The 20,484-nt window shown below is 47.3% G+C and overlaps 1 long non-coding RNA gene across 3 annotated transcripts in view; it reads right to left on the bottom strand.

The window, feature by feature from the left end:
• Positions 1–19,998: 19,998 nt before the first annotated feature.
• LOC112227562 overlaps positions 19,999–20,484 on the bottom strand; it is a 55,922-nt gene continuing 55,436 nt past the window's right edge. For 2 of the 3 annotated variants that reach the window (XR_002949887.2, XR_002949888.2), the window contains one exon: positions 19,999–20,224. This is a non-coding gene — a long non-coding RNA (uncharacterized LOC112227562). The remainder of the gene's footprint in view (positions 20,225–20,484) is intronic. The other variant, XR_002949889.2, reaches the window with a different exon arrangement.

Raw genomic sequence — 20,484 nt, 5'->3', positions numbered from 1 at the left:
GGGCTGTAAATACACAATGTTACCACTTCGTTTACCCTGGCCAGAGGGACAGGGCCTATAGTAGGCTAGACTATGCAGCTACTGTTGTTAGTAGCCTACAGTTGATCAGACTGAAAAATAGTATAATATCCATGCTTTACAGCATGTCAGATCGCTAATGTTTAGGTGTACAGGCTGCTACATTTATGTAAGAGTTTTTGCTTATGTCTGTCGGGAGTGAAGTGTTATCATGCTCGCTAAATAAATACTGGAGAAAAAGTGGAGGGTGCCTTGAGATTTGTGCATTGTGCTCGACCTGCGCAGCCTGTGATTCCCGTGAATCTTATTTGGTCGAGACGTGCAAAGAGCCTGCAGCAGCACTCCGACGTAAAGGACAGAGAAATTGTGCGTGAGATGACAAATCACAAGGCAAATCGGTCTATGAAAAAAGCACTTTGCCCCTCTTTTTAAAACTTTACTTCGATATACTGTATTTTATTAAACTAAATGCCACACCTGATTGAAAAGTGCTGTGGTACACGCTGCCTCACCACATGTTTCACTGCAGCCCTGGAATGGAGTGAATTTGGAGGGAGATTTTTTCTTCTTCTGTGAGCTTTGAGCTATTTTCTGCAGCGTGGGAAAGGATGTTGAGTGCCTCAGCATTGTGCAAAGACCGCTCCCAAATGCTCAAGTCCACTCACATACTCTGGTGTGAATGAGCTCCAACTCCTATACATCTTCAATATCATCTACTACTGTATTGTCCATTCTTTCCCACTCTCGCCATTTCGGTTGAAGGATCTACAATCATGCCCGACAAGGCCAATGAGATCCATGCCCCGCTGGCGGGAGGCTCTGATTCATTCCTTCTATTATTCTGCTCTTCACCTCTGTGTGAACAGGAACAATTCAAGCTACTAAAACAAACATTTGAAATACGAGAATGTCTTACATTGCGCCAATGGCAGAGCGTCCACTGTCCCTTAGAGGTAGAGCGTGCTCAACCCCTGGACGATGTGTGCTGAAGTTTGTATGGTTCTCTTAAGTTTTGCAATCATGAACAATTAGAGTTATTCTTTGAATTGCTTGGCCTGGCTATAGCAATAAGTAATATGGCTAACACGACGAAGACAAACAAGCCGTGTTCGGTTTCACAACCATGCCCCAAATGAATAAAAAAAGACAAAAGTTTGTTGTCTTGTATGTCTCGGCGCATGCTCAGGCTGCCCTCACTCAAATCAATTTGTGTGTGAGACTAGGGGAAGGCTGGCACTGTTCTCCTACTGGTCCGTGGCACAGGTTTTCTTGACAATCGTGTAACATTATTCATGGGGCTTGGCGTTTCCGATATTGGCATCCTCTCCCGGGTCCCCGTAACATGGCTGAGACTGAGTTGCGCGACGTGTCGAATGTATCCTGTGCACTCTGTCACCAGTTACGGAAGGCTACTCGAAGAGATGGGTGACCAGGTTCTGTGGATATCCCCCTGCCGCCCATGTCTGCCTCAGTTAAGCACTGCTTGCCTCTCTTCCCAGAATGGTCCGACCTCTGTGATCCGTTTCTACGTAGCCTGTCGAGACCATGGCTAGCAAACAAGCGTTGCAGAGTGTGCTAGCCAGGATAACTAACTCACCGAGGCGAGCTAGCTACTACTAGCTATTCCTGCCTGCCCATGGTGGAGTTGCTTGGGTAGCTCTCTTGTTTAGTATACGTAGTGTTAAAGTTGCTTCATTATTCTTAACAGACCGCGCTGCACTCAAAGAGGCGAGGTAACCCAGCTTAGACTAACGACCCTCCTGGCTATTTTATTTAACCTTCATTTAACTAGGAAAGTAAGTTAAGGACAAATTCTTATTTACAAAGACAGCCTATTCCAGCCAAACCCGGACGCCGCCTTATGAGACTCCCAATCACGGCCGGATGTGATACAGCCTGGATTGGAACCAAGTTCTATAGTGATGCCTCTTGCATTGAGATGCAGTGCGTTAGACCGCTGCGCCACTCGGGAGCCCTAAAGTCGGCTAGCATGCATAACTTCCAGTGAATGAAGCTTACTGGCTTTCCCCCAGCGCTATGGCAACCCCATTCATATTTTCAATTCCTGGAGTTGGAGGTAGTAGAGAAAGGGTGGGCTTTACTTCCTCCGATGAGGAAGTAGCCCCCGAGCAGCTGCACCCCCACATTTTGTTACGGCAAACAGGGTACTACAGTCATTGCCAGAACCCTCTGTGCCCATAAGGCTATACAGTCTCACAGAAGCACAACTTGTGTTGAAAGCTTGTCCTTTAATGCCCCTCTGGTACCCCGTGTTCCACGGTGTTCATCAATCTCCCCAGCGTGGGAGTAATAAGTTCCAGTCACTCTCTGTTCACAATGGGGCACCCCTCCCCCATAGATGCCTCATTAATGGGATTCTTTGGGGATTCCTGCCTATAGCTCACTAGTCACTATGTGGTCTGTAGTGATACAGGTTATGGGCCCTGTAGGCAAATGGTTGTTGGTAGCGGCTTCGAGGGAACAAGCAGGATTGGACACGACCATGCTATTATCAAATCAAATCAAATTTGATTTGTCACATACACATGTTTAGCAGATGTTAATGCGAGTGTAGCGAAATGCTTGTGCTTCTAGTTCCGACCATGCAGTAATATCTAACAAGTAATCTAACCTAACAATTTCACAACAACTACTTTATACACACAAGTGTAAAGGAATGAATAAGAATATGTACATGAAAATATACTAAATATAGTAGATGGTATAGAGTACAGTATATACATATGAGATGAGTAATGTAGGGTATGTAAACATTATATAAAGTGGCATTGTTTAAAGTGGCTAGTGATACATTTATTACATACATTTTTCCATTATTAAAGTGGCTAGAGTTGAGTCAGTATGTTGGCAGCAGCCACACAATGTTAGTGATGTCTGATGGCCTTGAGACAGAAGCTGTTTTTCGGTCCCCGCTTTGATGCACCTGTACTGACCTCGCCTTCTGGATGATAGCAGGGTGAACAGGCAGTGGCTCAGGTAGTTGTTGTCCTTGATGATCTTTTTGGCCTTCCTGTGACATCAGGTGGTGTAGGTGTCCTGGAGGGCAGGTAGTTTGCACCCGGTCATGCGTTGTGCAGACCTCACTACCCTCTGGAGAGCCTTATGGTTATGGGGTGGAGCATTTGCCGTACCAGGCGGTGATACAGCCCGACAGGATGCTCTCGATTGTTCATCTGTAAAAGTTTGTGAGTTTTTTGGTGACAAGCCAAATTTCTTCAGCCTCCTGAGGTTGAAGACGCACTGCTGCACCTTCTTCACCACACTGTCTGTGTGGGTGGACCATTTCAGTTTGTCCGTGATGTGTACGCCAAGGAACTTAAAACTTTCCACCCTCTCCACTACTGTCCTGTCGATGTTGATAGGGGGCTGCTCCCTCTGCTGTTTCCTATAGTCCACAATCATCTCCTTTGTTTTGTTGACATTGAGTGTGAGGTTATTTCCTCACACCACACTCCGAGGGCCCTCACCTCCTCCCTGTAGGCTGTCTCGTCTTTCATGGTAATCAAGCCTACCACTGTAGTGTCGTCTGCAAACTTGATGATTGAGTTGGAGTCTTGCATGGCCACACAGTCGTGGGTGAAGAGAGAGCACAGGAGAGGGCTGAGAACGCACCTTTGTGGGGCCCCAGTGTTGAGGATCAGCGGGGTGGAGATGTTGTTACCGACCCTCACCACCTGGAGGCGGCTGTTAGGAAGTCCAGGACCCAGTTTCACAGGGCGGGGTTGAGACCCAGGGTCTCGAGCTTAATAAGGAGTTTGGAGGGTACTATGGTGTTAAATGCTGAGCTGTAGTCGATGAACAGCATTCTTACATAGGTATTCCTCTTGTCCAGATGGGTTAGGGCAGTGTGCAGTGTGATTGCGATTGCGTTGTCCGTGATCCTATTGGGGCGGTAAGCAAATTGGAGTGGGTCTAGGGTGTCAGGTAGGGTGGAGGTGATATGGTCCTTGACTAGTCTCTCAAAGCACTTTATGATGACAGGAAGTGAGTGCTACGGGGCGGTAATCATTAAGCTCAGTTACCTTAGCTTTCTTGGGAACAGGAACAACGATGGCCCTCTTGAAGCATGTGGGAACAGCAGATTGGGATAAGGATTGATTGAATATGTCCGTAAACACACCAGCCAGCTGGTCTGCACATGCTCTAAGGACGCGGCTGGGGATGCCGTCTGGGCCTGCAGCCTTGCGAGGGTTAACACATTTTTCTCACGTTGGCTGCAGTGAAGGAGAGCCTGCAGGTTTTGGTAGCGGGCCGTATCAGTGGCGCTGTATTGTCCTTAAAGTGAACAAATAAATTGTTTAGTCTGTCTGGGAGAAAGACATCGTGGTCCGCGACGGGCTGGTTTTTCTTTTGTAGTCCGTGATTGACTGTAGACCCTGCCACATACCTCTCGTGTCTGAGCCGTTAATTTGCGACTCTACTTTGTCGCTATACTGACGCTTAGCTTGTTTGATTGCCTTGAGGGGGGAATAGCTACACTCTTTGTATTCGGCCATGTTTCTGGTCACCTTGCCCTGATTAAAAGCAGTGGTTCACGCTTTCAGTTTTGCGTGAATGCTGCCATCAGTTTCTGGTTGGGGACTGTTTTAAGAGACGCTGTGGGTACAACATCACCGATGCACTTGCCAATAAACTTGCTCACCAAATCAGCGTATTCATCAATGTTGTTGTTCGACGCGATGCAGAATATATCCCAGTCCACGTGATCGAAGCAATCTTGAAGCGTGGAATACGATTGGTCGGACCAGCGTTGAACAGACCTGAGCGCGGGTGCTTTCTGTTTTAGTTTCGGTCTATAGGCTGGGAGCAACAAAATGGAGTCGTGGTCAGCTTTTCCGAAAGGAGGGCGGGGGAGGGCCTTATATACGTTGCGGATGTTAGAATAACAATGATCCAGGGTTTTGCCAGCCCGGGTCGCACAATCAATATGCTGATAGAATTTACGGAGGCTTGATATCAGATTAGCCTTGTTAAAATCCCCAGCTATAATAAACTCAGCCTCAGGATATGTGGTTTCCAGTTTACATAGAATCAAATGAAGTTCTTTCAGGGCCATCAATGTGTCTGCTTAGGGGGGAATATACACGACTGTGATTATGATCGAAGAGAATTCTCTTGGTAGATAATGCGGTCGGCATTTGATTGTGAGGAATTCTAAGTCAGGTGAACAAAATGACTTGAGTTCCTGTATGTTATGATCACAACACGTCTCGTTAATCATAAGGCATACTGACTCCGATAGCGTGTCTCGAGTGAGCCATGTTTCCGTGAAACAAAGAACGTTAGTCTCTGACCCTTGCTCGGATTTCGTCTACCTTGTTGTCAAGAGACTGGACATTGGCGAGTAGTATGCTCGGGAGCGGTGCGTGATGTGCCCGTCTACGGAGCCTGTCCAGAAGACTGCTCCGTCTGCCCCTTCTGCGGGGCCGTTGTTTTGGGTCGCCGGCTGGGATCTGATCCATTGTCCTGAGTGGTGGGCCAAACAGAGAATCCGCTTCGGGAAAGTATTCCTGGTCGTAATGTTGGTGAGTTGACATTGCTCTTATATCCAATAGTTCCTCCCGACTGTATGTAATAATTACCTAAGATTTCCTGGGGTAACAATGTAAGAAATAACACATAAAAAATACTGCATAGTTTCCTAGGAACGCGAAGCGAGGTGGCCATCTCTTCTCTTTATTTGCAATCTCGCTGCTTCATATGAACCCCAAAATTAGCTGTCTTTCTGCTGCTCAGTGCTTTTGATTCCTTGGAATTAGATTAGATTAAGAATCACCCTGTCAATTACCACAGAAGGGGTCTGTTATTTCAGAGATGTCTGTCCCATTCCCAACTAGGTTACAAGGCACTTTGTCGCCAGTAGGCTACCCATGACTGGTCACTAGGATAAACTCCATGATAATGTTTTTTTTCCTTGGGTCTATTTTTTATGCGTGTTGTCCAGTGCTGGGTTCCGGCCGATTACTGGAACACTTCTTAATGCCTAAACCGAGTGAGGCTCGTTGTGATAACAGTACCCCTATGCGGCACTGCCAATCAGGGTACGTCACTGATCGCCAGAGTGGGATGGGCTTTAGCCAAACCTTGGCACATAAACACATTTTCCACAATGTTCACAGGTGTCAAAAGAGTTGTGCGTGTGATTTCGATAAAAAGTATCCCTTCTCCATGTTCAGACACACGGTTGTCAAGAGTGGTTGGAATGTAAAAATAACCAAATCTCTCCCAGTCCACAAGGTGGTGTCCCACCCCTTCAGCTAAGACTTCATGGTAGGCTCGCTGTCTGCTCCGACCAACGGCGTGCATGCTCAGTGTCAGCCTGGATTATGCGAACAGTGACGTCAGGGTATAGGCTAATTTGTTGTGCGGTCCCACGCTTCTGCAGCCTCATCACCTCAACTGTTCCCTAGGCCTCTGCGTACGTTTTGAGGAAGGAAATATCCTTACCATCTCCAGAAGCAAGCAATCTGAGTGGTTCCTATGTCGAAGATCCAGGATGGCTGGTACAGCCGGTGTTTCCTGGTTCCTCAGTAAGCACCTAAGAGTCTACAAACTCAGCCGCCAGCAATTTCAGCCGATTGGCTGGTGAAGAGCGGGCAAGCAGTGTAACACACTTCCATGGTACTGTCCCGTATTCTATCTCAAGGTTTCATAAGAAACCATAAAAAGAGCTGTCTGACTCCATCTCAGCTCATTCAGTTTCTGTGTCTTGAGCTAGACTCACTCGCGTATCACGCTTTTCTATCCCCACAGAGGCTGTCCGAGTTCCGGCTCTGCTTTGTCAAATGTAGGCTTGGCACCACTGTGTGTTTTCGCCAATGCAAATGCCTACTGGGGATGATGGCTTCTGTGATGGAAGTGGTTCCCCTGGGAAGTGGTTCCCCCTTGTAGATGCAGCCCTTCAAGTGCTGAGTGCTAGCCACACCTGGAGGCATCTCACAGCCTAAGACACTCACTTCGGGTGTCCCTGTCAGGCATTTGAACCATGGCCCAGTGGTGGGACCCTCTGCTATTGTCAGGGAGCTTGCATGGGTTGAGTTGTATCCCGTAAGATGATCACGACAGACACATCGCCCTGCTTTTGTCGGGCTGACTTGTGCTGGACAGAATCAACAATAGTGAGTGGTGGTGTGTATCAACAGATGGGGAGAGACTCTGGGCCACGGGAGGGTCAGAGTATGAGTCCAAATCAAAGTATGTGAAACGGAGCACGGAGGGCACTTCTCAAATGCATACTCTGTTTATACATGTGACCAACCGCTTTGATTCGGTCTTACGTAGCAAAATTTGAAATAGTGTTTTTTGGATAAATTGGATAAAAATAGAGAATCAGAGCTAGAAAACGGTTTATCATACACTGCTGTTGAGGAACAATGGGAAAGTATTTCTGATTTTAAAGTTGATAAACCTATAACCCCCCTTTTGAGAAAATGGCCAGTAAACCTACTGGAGAGCTCTTCTCTGTCTACACCCATTCAGCATCGCTCACACCCTCTTAAGCCTTAGCCCCACCCAGCCATAGCCCCACCCCACCCAAGGATTCACATGTGAGGCCATGTGGTAAACACACGCTATATCAAATCAAATCTGTTTATTTGTCACATGCACAGGATACAGAAGGTGTAAATGATACAGTGAAGTGATTGCTTGCATTGTGTCGTGGAAATTCAGTACTGAGAGAGATTTGGTCATTTCTTCAAACAATCATCTTTATTTAATATCGATTAAATAAAGTCGACCCCCTACCCTTGAGTGTTGGACCGAGTAACCTAACCTTTACACAAATGCAGAGTACTACATAGAGCTGACACTAAAAATGCTAGGTCATGGTTGGTTTAACCCCCTCCCATGCAGACCAAGGAGCATCATAGGCCACTCTGGGTTCATCCTGTCGTTATCTGCATGTGGGTTGATGTCTTAACGCCACCCTGGCTTAGTTTCCCAGATGCAAGGATGATTTAGTGACAATGAGGAATTGTTCTAAACTCCTCCAGGCTATCTCTATCTCGGTTACACCCACCACATCTTGTCTATGTAACGCAGTCTTAAACTAATTTGTCAGCTCAAGCCATCTCTATTGACCATACGCCCAGATTAGCTGCAGGGAACTAGAGTGGAGACCATAAAAACACAGACACTAACAGGACAGACACATCCTCCTATTTGTTAAGTATTAATATCAAACAAATCAGGTATGTGTAAAACATTTTTCTTTTTTAAATTTCCAAATAAAAATATTTTATAAATATTTTATCATTATTAGATTATGCTTACCCGACACACTTGTCAAAATTGATGGGTCATGTGCAGGAAATGTTATAACCACCCCCCAACCACATCTACAGTGCCTTCGGAAAGTATTCAAACCCCTGGACTTTTTCGACATTTTGTTACGTTACAGCCTTATTCTAAAATTGGATCAAAAATATATATATATTTCTCAGCAATCTACACACAATATCCCATAATGACAAAGCGAAAACGGGTTTCTATAATTTTGGGCAAATTTAATAAAAATAAAAAACAGAAATACACTACCGTTCACAAGTTTGGGGTAACTTAGAAATGTCCTTGTTTTTGAAATATATATATATTTTTTTGTCCATTAAAATAACATCAAATTGATCAGAAATACTGTGTAGACATTGTTAATGTTGTAAATGACTTTTGTAGCTGGAAACTGCATATTTTTTTACGGAATATCTACATAGGCTTACAGAGGCCCATTATCAGCAACCATCACTCCTGTGTTTCAATGGCACGTTGTGTTAACTAATCCGAGAAATTGCCAAGAAACTGAAGATCTCGTACAACGCTGTGTACTACTCCCTTCACAGAACAGCGCATACTGTCTCTAAACAGAATAGAGAGAGGAGTTGGAGGCCCCGGTGCACAACTGAGCAAGAGGACAAGTACATCAGGGTGTCTAGTTTGAGATACAGACGCCGTCTGCCGTGAAGTGTTCATCCATGTATACGGGTAATAGTCTAGTCCTCAACTGGCAGCTTCATTAAATAGTACCCGCAAAACACCAGTCTCAACGTCAACAGTGAAGAGGCGACTCCGGGATGCTGGCCTTCTTGGCAGAGTTGCAAAGAAAAAGCCATATCTCAGACTGGCCAATAAAAAGAAAAGATTAAGATGGGCTAAAGAACACAGACACTGGACAGAGGAACTCTTCACTGGACGGAGGAACTCATCCCGGAGTTGCCTCTTCACTGTTGATGTTAATACCGGTGTTTTGCGGGTTATCCCAATGTGTCATGTGGGAATTGTGGGAGCCTCACCTGGTTGTGCAGTTCCTGGAAGGTGTAAGTCGTCTCTTTTTGTGCCCACATGGGACTTGTCGCTGGTTTTGGAGGTACTCTGCGCACCCTTTGAGCCTCTGGAGTATGTGGATCTGAAGATCCTCTCCTACAAAACCTCCCTGCTCATGGCTTTGGCCTTCGCTAAACGTGTTGGGGACCTCAATGTGTTATCCATACACTTTTCCTGTACACAGATCACCCCCGGCGACTCTAAGGTGACGTTGCCTTCCCCCTGAAAGTCATGGCTAAGTCCTACAGGCCCTTAGCTTTTGACCATTTTTACATTTCGTCTCCTCCTTTTGCTTCTGAAGCGCAACAGAGGTTACACTGTGTCTGGTGAAAGCTTTATGAATATACATTGAACGGACCCGGGATATCCAGTTATGTGACCAGCTTTTTGTCCCGTTTTGATAATTCAGCTTGTAGCAGGGCACTCTGCTACGGTGAGTTGGTCATCACCAGACACTTTCGTGAGGTTTTAATCACATGAATGTCACTGATCCATGTGTGCTTACAGCTGAGACAAGGGAAAGTCACTAGGCAGTGCGCTGTGTGTGCACTCAGACTGATGCATCTGGCAGGGTCAGGTCTGGTTGTTCTGCCATGGGCTGTTTCCTTTAGTATCCATTGGGGTCAGCTTGGGGTGTGATTTCCCCATAGTATGTTGTACTGAAGTTGACTGACTGAAAAGGAACGTAACGTTATGAATATAACTCCTGTTCCATGAAGGAAGGAAACGAGGTACAACACCTGTTTGGCCCCGTTTCCCTCCTTCAGGGAACAGTGGTTATAGTCATAACGTTACGTTTGTATACTCCCCCATGTGTTTGGGGAGAACGTGTGTGGTGTGAGAAAGTGGATGAATGAATCTCCTTTTCCTGTCCATCATCCTCTTCTCAATTTCTTCCTCCACTTCCACACATTAGCAGTGACCTCCCTCTCTACCCCTCCCTAACCTCCCTTCTCCTGTCACTCCCTCTTCTTTCCTCTCCTCCCTTCCCCTCGCCCTCCCTCTTCTCTCCTGTTATAGGCGTGTCACTCATGCTGTGATTGATGGCCTCTGGACTGTAGACTGTTCTACACGGCAGTGGACAGTGATGGGTATATTCAGCTCGCTGTCTGTCTTCAGAGGCTGTAAGGTCGAGAGGGACAGCTGCAGGACTAGGTGTGTGTCCGTGTGTGCATGCACGCCTGGGAGTGTTGTTTGTAATGATGATTACTGAGCACGGTTTTGCCGAGCGAGTTCCAGGCAGAGTCCCCCGCGACCCTTTGTTTATAAGAGCAGAGTAAAGAGTGACATTCAACTTGACCTTTTGCCTGCAGCATTAGCCCCCTAGACGCCTAGCCAGTGGCCAGCACTGAAGCTGCAAACGCCAAATTCAACCAGGAAGATGTCATTCCCCTTTGCTCTAATGTGAAGTATTCAAACAGCCTCTCACTTACATGCTCTCTGTTGCTGTTTGACTCAATAGTCCATCGGTTAACCGCCATCCCGGACCAGTGCTTTGCCCTGGATGACAGTCTGGGGCCAAAAGCAAAACATTTTTAGAGGTTTTCCATTCCAATACTGCTTCTCAAACTCACTAAGACTATTGTGGTTGACCATAGCTGATAAACCAAACACATCAATGCACAAAGTCCTGCATTTCAAATCATCTTTCCATGATCCCTCAGAGGAGGAAAGAGTCATTCCAGTCTGGCTTTTGTCGCCTGCCTGCCTTGCCACTGCTCTAATTACTGAATTGATCCAGTAGATAGCCCTAAGCCCCAACTCTCTCTCTCTCCCTATTTCTCTCTCTCCCTCTCTCTCTTTCTCTCACCCTTTCCTCCCCTAGAACCATCCTACTCCAAGGACCCTCTTCAGTCTGGCCGGATCGAAGTTCATCTCCACCTTCGACACATCGGAACAAGGCCCCACTTCATTTCTTAGAAACGAGCTAAGTGAGAAGTCCTTGTGAAGGAAAGAGTAACTTTGTAGAATAAGTCATGGAGAAGAAAATGCGTGCCCTTTTGCTCAACAGACAACCGACTCAATTGGAGTGTTTCTGAAACGGCACTTAATATAAGTGCTTCCCTCACCGACTTCTTTCAGTGGGATGAGGATAATGGCCGATAGGATAAAAAAATCTAAAGTAATGGCGGCAGAGATGCCTTTAGAGTAAAATGTGGGAGGGGCTCCCATTTATTTTAGCGTTCTCCCAGAGCCCAATACTCATTACATAGACCCCATTCACTACCCACACACATTACCCCATCCATGTCTTCCGCTAATTAGTAAACACTATAATTATAGAGAAAATTCCATTGATACTCCTCTTGGACCACGGAGCTAACATGGTGCGTCTCTCTTCCTCGCTCCGTGGTAGCTTTATTGCGTCCGTGTTAACCATTTATTTGATTTCCATGCAATTTGTTTATGGCACTTGACATACTGTACTAATCCATTTTTTTTAACCTGTTAACTGTATAGTCAATAACACGAAACCAGGTAATCATGTAGATTCAGGCTTCAATCAGTGAACAAATAGTACCCCTATATGGGACTATGTTTACTTTCAGATTTTTTTCTGTATGATTTTGTTCATTCGAGTTGTCGGTCCCTAGTCTGCTTCCCTATAGCTTTCCCAATCCATTTGTCTGTCCATGTCATGGAACCCTCTCTGCCCTGTTCCTTGTTCTTTTTATTGGGAGTTCCACTAGAAATCCAAAGTGGGTTTTTTTGGGCAATGTGCCTAGTCAACAGAGTCGTAGTTTTAAGCCTGGTACGGCCATTTAGTTGGCCCATGCGGCTGGAGAGCGAATCATTTCCCCCCTTCGTTAAGTGTGTACACTGTGCGAGTGTACAGGGAGAGAGTGGCTGCGACTGGGCACCAGTAAGAGAAAGCGAGGAGTCGCGGTAAACAAGCACTTTGGCCACGCTACACCGGTTTTCATCAGATGGCACAGCACTTCATGAGGGGATGAATCACCACGGCTAAACTCTCAGGGATCCACTACTACGGACTGTGACTCAGCGCCAAAAGCAGTGATTCAAGGAAGCTCTCGTCCAACTGTGGTCTTCATCATAAAACAACCTTACATAAACTGTTTGCGATGTGAACGGGACGATGAATCATTGCTGGACCAAGGACAAGAAGCACCTGCCTCGCTGTGCTAGGCGGAGGAGGGCGTACCGCCGTACGCATGACTTCCCAAACAAGTTACATCTCTCAAAATGGCTGATGTCCGTCCCTGAGGCTGTAGACGGAGATTCCTTGTCCGTATTCTTTACGACAGCTCGGGGCTTGTGGGGCGGATGAATGTGATGAATTGGTCAATATCTTGACAAAATAATAAGAGGGGACAGTGTAGAGTCAGCAATAATTGATGAGTGTCGGTTGTCTGAAGGATCTCAGAGAACTGTCCGACATTCTCTGCTCTTAGCCAAAGACGCAGCGGGCCTCAGCCAGCTAGGGTGGAGCGGCGTCTCCACCGATGGGCCGGATGTTCCTAATCAACACTGCTTAGCTACGACGTTGACGAACAGCGGTTATGACAGGCTGAAACTCCAGACTGCTCTTTCCTAGTTCTCTTTACCTCTTCTCCTCCCCCCCATCTCTCTCTCTCTCCTTCCCTGTCTCTATCTCTCTCTCTCTCCTTCCCTGTCTCTATCTCTCTCTCCTTCCCTGTCTCTATCTCTCTCCTTCCCTGTCTCTATCTCTTCCTTTTCTGAGTTTCAAATTGACAGCTCCATTTGAAGCCTCTCACCCTAACAGAATGGTGTTTACGGTTGGAAATCAATGGGAAGCTGTCTGCGGGAAAAGGTGCACCTGCATCTGCAGCGATTAATTGAGGATGCCCGTGCACCGGAGGTCCACCTGTTAATGAGGAAATAAAACCAAGTCGGACAGCCTTTATTTAATAAAACCAGAGCAAGAACATTAGCAGATTAAATGGTTTATTGGTTGTGCTGACAAAATGGCACCATGTGCACACATATCAAACTGATCACAGAATAGCATGCTTGTAGAAAGGAAAGTTACTATGAGGATTTACAGTACACCACTTCTTTCCCTCTGTCAAAGGGTCACTCACTATAGCAGTGTATTATTACTGTGTGTTCACCTATGTCAGGAGCCACAATACTGGAAAAGTCTGCACGGCACCAAAACAGTGCATTGTGGCAGACCTGTCAGCCCGAGGGGCTCTTCCCCTGTGACCCCCACTCTCAATTACATCCAGATTACCCAGCTGCCCCGGGCCGCTTGGCAGCACCTTCAGCATAAATCTGGTCGAGCTCCCATTACGCTCAGTTCAGCCGGCTAATGTCATAAAGCTCTGCCTGTTAGAAAACTCTGGGGGATACGGTGCACTGTGCACTAATGCTGTGGGCTAATAAAGACCTAATAACTTGGGATACTGTATACGAACAGGAGATCATAAAGATGTTGGGATTCTATTACGTACAGAAGGGAAGGGAGACTGGGAATTTGTAATTTTTTTCTTTAATGATTTTGAAAGGGTTGCCATCTCTAAAGTATGGAATGTTAATTTCATAATATGGATCCCCCTAATGATTTCAGATTTTTAATTGGAGAAATGTAATGTTATGTAATGGTTCAAATTTCACACTTGACAAATCATTTGAAGGCAAATGTAATTTCCCTTTGATAACGTTTTGGCAAATACTTTACCATCTGCCATTGCACTGTAATTTGCGTTCTATATGCATATACTTTTAAACATCTTACATTTTGTGAGTAACAAATTGTGTGTGATATAGAGTAATGCACTCTGCACCGTATCAAAGTGTACACGGTAAACAACGATGCATTATTCACAGGCGTTTCCTGCAGTAGCTCCTCTCAGTGCTCCATTAAACTCAGTCCCCTCTTTCTCCCTCCCTGGTCTCTCTCTCTCTCTCCTGTCTCTCACTCTCTGCCGGCCCCCCACCCCCCTACACATACTGTTGCTCCCAGGATACCCCACTCTCCCTGCCAGTTATCCCTCTTTCTGTCATGCCCCTCCCTGGGATTTTTTTTCTCTCTCTCTCTCTCTCTCTCTCTCTCTCTCTCTCTCTCTCTCTCTCTCTCTCTCTCTCTCTCTCTCTCTCTCTGGCTCTCTCTCTCTCTCTCTCTCCTGGCTCTCTCTCTCTCTCTCTCTCTCTCCTGGCTCTCTCTCTCTCTCCTGGCTCTCTCTCTCTTTCTCTCTCTCCTGGCTCTCTCTCTCTCCTGGCTCTCTCTCTCTCTCCTGGCTCTCTCTCTCTCTCCTGGCTCTCTCTCTCTCTTTCTCTCTCTGCTCCACTCTGGCTCAGGGGCGGTGCTGGGCATTAGCCTGCTGCTTCACCTCGCCTTCTGGAAAGATCCCTGGAGGGTTCCAACAAAGAGGGTAGATTTTTAACAAGTCTAGTTCTCTACAGCAACTCACTGCCGAAGACAGCCATTTGTCAACCACACACACACACACACACCTCTCCTCTCCATTTATCTCTAAACATTTCACTGATCCCGTGACAGGATGCTCTGCATGGCTCTCCCTCTTTCATGCACGCACGCATGCACTCCCTCCATGTTCCTGTTGTCTAAATCTCTCACCCTCCCCCCGTTTCAGCTTTTTTCTCCCTGAGTGTGCAAGCAGTAAATCGTTCATTCAATCCAAAAGATGGCGGCCTGGTGTTTACTTTCCTGCTGAGTAGAGGAGAGATGCTTGGGCCTTGTAAGGGACAGACGAAGGGTCAGGCCACGTGTGGTGGAGGTGAGAGGTGCTTTGGCTCATACTGAGTTAAGGCCAGACAGGGTTAAAGAGTACACACACAGGGACGCACCCACTCACACATGCGTGTGCTTTTACACACACACACTTGGTCATGTGCGTCACACATAGAGAGCATGCAGCATATCACAGCGACCAGACAACAGCCTGGCATACACCATGACAATGACGCACATTGGTTTTGACAATCCATGCCACAGCCTCTTCTCGTAAATATAAACCAGCATGGGGGGTATCAATGGAACATGCCCCCCTCATAAGATTGTAGAGAACATATTTATTTTTACCTTTATTGCTACTTACTTAGTAACACCTTTGTAGTGACATGGTAATATAGCTTAACGGATGTTAACATGTTAATATAATGTTACTAATGTTACTAACCGACTGTGCCATTCACTGACTCAGGGTAAGAGACCGGTATCGAAATAACACCGGATGAAAAAGAAGGAAAAAAACAGCCCACATTTTACTACCTTCCCTGGGAGGTTGTAAAACACCTCATCTGCTGCGACTCAACATCATCCGTGCGGGGGCTCAGAATTAGACCTTTCTCACCGCTCACCCGCCTGCCCGCCACTGGCGTACAGAAGTACTTCCTGTCCAAGCTGTCAGCTTGATTGACAGCGCAGTCGACTTTCCAAATTAATCTGTCCCGTTTATATCTGACAGCGTTACGGACCAATAAATGCAGATTTGTGTTACATTTGAGTGCCTATCAGCTTTGATTTGTAGCGCATCGTCCGAGGAATACTCGCGCAGGCCAGTAAAACGGCTCACTGTTGACTACAGAACGGCACAAAGGCAACCCAAACCATTGTTGTCTTTCCAAAACGGCATTCAAACGGAATTCTCAACTTTGAGCTGATTAGACTTTGATGTGACATTTCTGGCAATGCAACTTGTATTTCACCCCATCAAAATCTTGAGAAAGATGGAATGGTTTGTTTGAATGTCAGGTGCTGTACATCACCTGGAGGAGTTTCTGCGGTGATGTGACATTTAAAGGAGTTACACATGTCTGTCATATTGCGATTTCAAAGGCTATAATAGAAGAATACTGTTTGGGGCCTTTGAGGCCTTTTAGACGAGACGCAGACCTTTGAGTCGGGATGAGGAATTGATGAATTTAAGGATCAGTTGGCTGATTGATTGATTGATTGATTGACTGATCAAATGACTCTTGCTGTTCTTTTGTCCAATCCCTGGAATTCTAGAGGTAGTTGAACTAATAGTATGCTTAAAGGCAGACTCAGCAATGTGACATAATCTTACACTGTGGGGAAACGTCCTGTTTCAAAGGATTGCCACCATTGGCAAACTGGGAAGAGGCAATAGCATGCATCATTTTCCAGATTAAAATTTTAATATTGTTGACATCTGTGATCAGGAAGTCACCCAGTTCCTCGTACTCAGCCTGAAACTTGTGTTAAAGTTCCGGAAGATTTGATGCCGGCTATACAATCGCCCCACCAACAAAGGACCAAGCAGTGTGGTAAACAAGCGATGGCAGGATCAGGGACTTGGGAGGAAACTGTGACTATGTTAGCTGTCCGATGCCACCTGTGTCAGCTCCTCGTACTCAGCCTGAAAACTTGTGTTAAAGTTCCGGAAGATTTGATGCCGGCTATACACAACAGGTCTCCGGTACACCTTCACAACCCGGTGTGTCTTGTTCCTGCTTCTCGCAGTCATCCTGAGGTGCGTGTTCTCAGCCCGGTACCACCAGTACCGGTACCACGCACCAGGCCTATAGTGCGCCTTGGCAGTCCAGTACGCCCTGTTCCTCCTCCCCGCACTCGCCCTGAGGTGCGTGTCCTCGGCCCAGTGCCAACACCACGCACCAGGCTTCCTGTGCGTCTCCAGAGCCCTGTATGTCCTGTACCTGCTCCTCGCACTCGCCCTGAGGTGTGTGTCCCCAGCCCGGTAGAACCAGTGCCGGCACCACGCACCAGGCCTATAGTGCGCCTCGGCAGTCCAGTACGCCCTGTTCCTCCTCCCCGCACTTGCCCTGAGGTATGTGTCCTCAGCCCAGTACCACCAGTACTGGCACCACGCACCAGGCCTACAGTGCACCTCACCAGTCCAGAGCGTCCGGCGACAGTACCCAGTTCAGAGCGTCAGGCCTATAGTGCGCCTTGGCAGTCCAGTACGCCCTGTCCTCCTCCCCGCACTCGCCCTGAGGTGCGTGTCCTCGGCCCAGTGCCAACACCACGCACCAGGCTTCCTGTGCGTCTCCAGAGCCCTGTATGCCCTGTACCTGCTCAACAGCACTTGCCCTGAGGTATGTGTCAGCCCAGTACCACCAGTACTGGCACCACGCACCAGGCCTACAGTGCACCTCACCAGTCCAGAGCGTCCACGACAGTACCCAGTTCAGAGCATCAGGCCACCCAGTCCAGAGAGCGTCCGGCGACAGTACCCAGTTCAGAGCGTCAGGCAACAGTACCCAGTCCAGAGCGTCCGGCTACAGTACCCAGTCCAGAGCGTCCGGCTACAGTACCCAGTCCAGACTGAACAGTCTACAGACCGGACCTCCCACGATGGGCCGCAGACCGGAACCTCCCACAACGGGTCACAGTCCGGAACCTACCACGACGGGTCACAGTCCGGAACCTACCATGACGGGTCACAGTCCGGAATCTACCACGACGGGTCGCAGTCCGGAACCTACCACGACGGGTCGCAGTCCGGAACCTACCAGTCCGGATCCGCCAGAGTCTCCCTCCAGTCCGGATCCGCCAGAGTCTCCCTCCAGTCCGGATCCGCCAGAGTCTCCCTCCAGTCCGGATCCGCCAGAGTCTCCCTCCAGTCCGGATCCGCCAGAGTCTCCCTCCAGTCCGGATCCCCCAGAGTCTCCCTCCAGTCCGGAGCCAGGTCTCCCTCCAGTCCGGATCCCCCAGAGTCTCCCACCAGTCAGCCAGGAGACGTCCAGTCGCCAGTCAGCCAGGACCTGCCAGAGTCGCCAGTCAGCCAGGACCCGCCAGAGCCGTCAGCCAGCCAGGAGCCGCCAGAGCCTTCATCCAGCCAGGAGCCGCCAGAGCCTTCATCCAGCTAGGAGCCGCCAGAGCCGTCAGCCAGCCAGGAGCCGCCAGAGCCGTCAGCAAGCTAGGAGCTGCCAGAGCTGTCAGCCAGCCAGGAGCCGCCAGAGCCGTCAGCCAGCCAGGAGCCGCCAGAGCCGCCAGCCAGGAGCCGCCAGAGCCGTCAGCAAACCAGGAGCTGTCAGAGCCACCTGTCAAGCCGGCGATGCTGGAATCTCCCTCCTGTCCGGAGCTGCCAGAGCCACTCCTCAGTCTAGAGGCTCCTTTCCGTCCAGTGGCGCCCTCTACGATGATCTTCAGTCCGGGGCCCGCTGCAAGGGTCCCCGCTCCAGAGGCGCCACCTAAGTGGACCAAGACTGAGGTAGAGCGGGGTCCACGTCCCGCACCCGAGCCGCCGCCGTGAAAAAGGCCCATCCGGACCCTCCCCTTTTGATTAGGTTTTTGCGGCCAGAGTCCGCACCTTTGTGTGGGGGGGAGGGAGGGGGGGGTACTGTCACACCCTGAACTGAGTATTCTTTGTTTTCTTTATATATTTTGGTTAGGTCAGGGTGCGACATGGGTGATGTATGTGTTTTTGTACTGTCTAGGGTTTTTTGTAGGTGTATGGGGTTGTTTACCATCTAGGTGTTTATGTATGTCTATGGTTGCCTGGATTGGTTCTCAATTAGAGGCAGCTGTTTATCGTTGTCTCTGATTGGGAACCATATTTAGGCAGCCATCTTCTTTGGGTATTTCGTGGGTTATTGTCTATGTCTAGTTGCCTGTGTCTGCACTGTTTATATGTAGCGTCACGTTCGTTTGTTGTTTTGTAAGTTTGTGTTAGTGTTCTTTCTTCATTAAATATAGAAGATGTATTCATATCACGCTGCACCTTGGTCTTCTCACTACGACGAACGTGACAATACTTGCGTACTATTGTTTGTACAGATGAACGTGGTACCTTCAGGTGTTTGGAAATTGCTCCCAAGGATGAACCAGACTTGTGGAGGTCTATAATTTATTTTCTGAGGTCTTGGCTGATCTCTTTTGATGTTCCCATGATGTCAAGCAAAGAGGCACGGAGTTTGAAGGTAGGCCTTGAAATACATCCACAGGTACACCTCCAATTGACTCAAATTATGTCAATCGCCTATCAGAAGCTTCTAAAGCCATGACATCATTTTCTGGAATTTTCCAGCTGTTTCCAGCAGTCAACTTAGTGTATGTAAAATCCTGACCCACTGGAATTGTGATACAGTGAAATAAATAAATTACTTGTCATGCACAAAGTAGATGTCCTAACCAATTTGCCAAATCTATTGTTTGTTGACAAGAAATTTGTGGAGTGGTTGAAAAACGAGTTAACGGCTCCAACCTAAGTGTAGTGTATTCAACTGCATATACTGTTTTCTATACTTTTTAAAAACGTTTTCTACTGTATCTTAGTCTGTTCCACTCCGACATTTCTCGTCCATATGTATATAGTCTTAATTCATTCCTACTTAGCTTTTTGTGTATTGGGTATATGTTGTGCAATTTGTTATATATTACTTGTTAGATATTACTGCACTGTCAGAGCTAGAAGCATTTCGCTACACCCACAATAACATCTGCTAATCACGTGTATGTGACCAATAACATTTGCTTTGATTTGGCAGTGTAACAGGTATTACACTGACAGTACAGAAGTAACCCTAACTCTAAGTACATTGTAATAATAAGTAATCACAGTACTTGTTGCTCTAAACAATGATTGTTATCTGGTTGTTTTACCAACTTTAGTTGAATTCACTGATGGTAAGTTGCTCTGGATAAAAGCGTCTGCTAAATTAGTCAAATGTAAATGTACTAAGAATACTAAAATGGTTTACCATGTAGTGGACAGTGACAAGGAGAAAGCTTGTGCTTTTATTGATTTGTGGCGCAGTGTCCTCTTTTCACAGGACACGGTGTACACCAAGGAGATGGGGGAAACAAGGCTCGGAAGACTCCTCTCTCCTTGTGCAGGTTAAATATAAATGACGTACAGACAGAGACACAAGGGTACCGTCGCCCGTCCTCTCTCATCAGGAGCAGCTTGCCCAACTCCATGAGTCAGCGTTTCTGCTGGGGGAAAAAAACAATTAGCCAGCCATTTTGTTCATAAAAGTGACATTTCTAAAGGTTAACAGGGAGGACATCTGTCACAAAGCTGGGGCTAAAATGGAGTTTGATATCACGTGGCGGTAATTTGAGTAATTGTGAAGTTTATTGTCAAAGGGGGGCTGCGTATCGATGAGAGCATGGCCCATCTCGGCTCATCTCTTTGTGGGTAAAAAAGGGGGTATTGCAGGGGCTCTGATGCATTGGTGAAACTGCACCACAAA

This window comes from Oncorhynchus tshawytscha, linkage group LG29, assembly GCF_018296145.1.
Source record: "Oncorhynchus tshawytscha isolate Ot180627B linkage group LG29, Otsh_v2.0, whole genome shotgun sequence".
Classification (NCBI taxonomy): Eukaryota; Metazoa; Chordata; class Actinopteri; order Salmoniformes; family Salmonidae; genus Oncorhynchus; species Oncorhynchus tshawytscha.
This window is presented reverse-complemented; position numbering and strand designations above follow the sequence as displayed.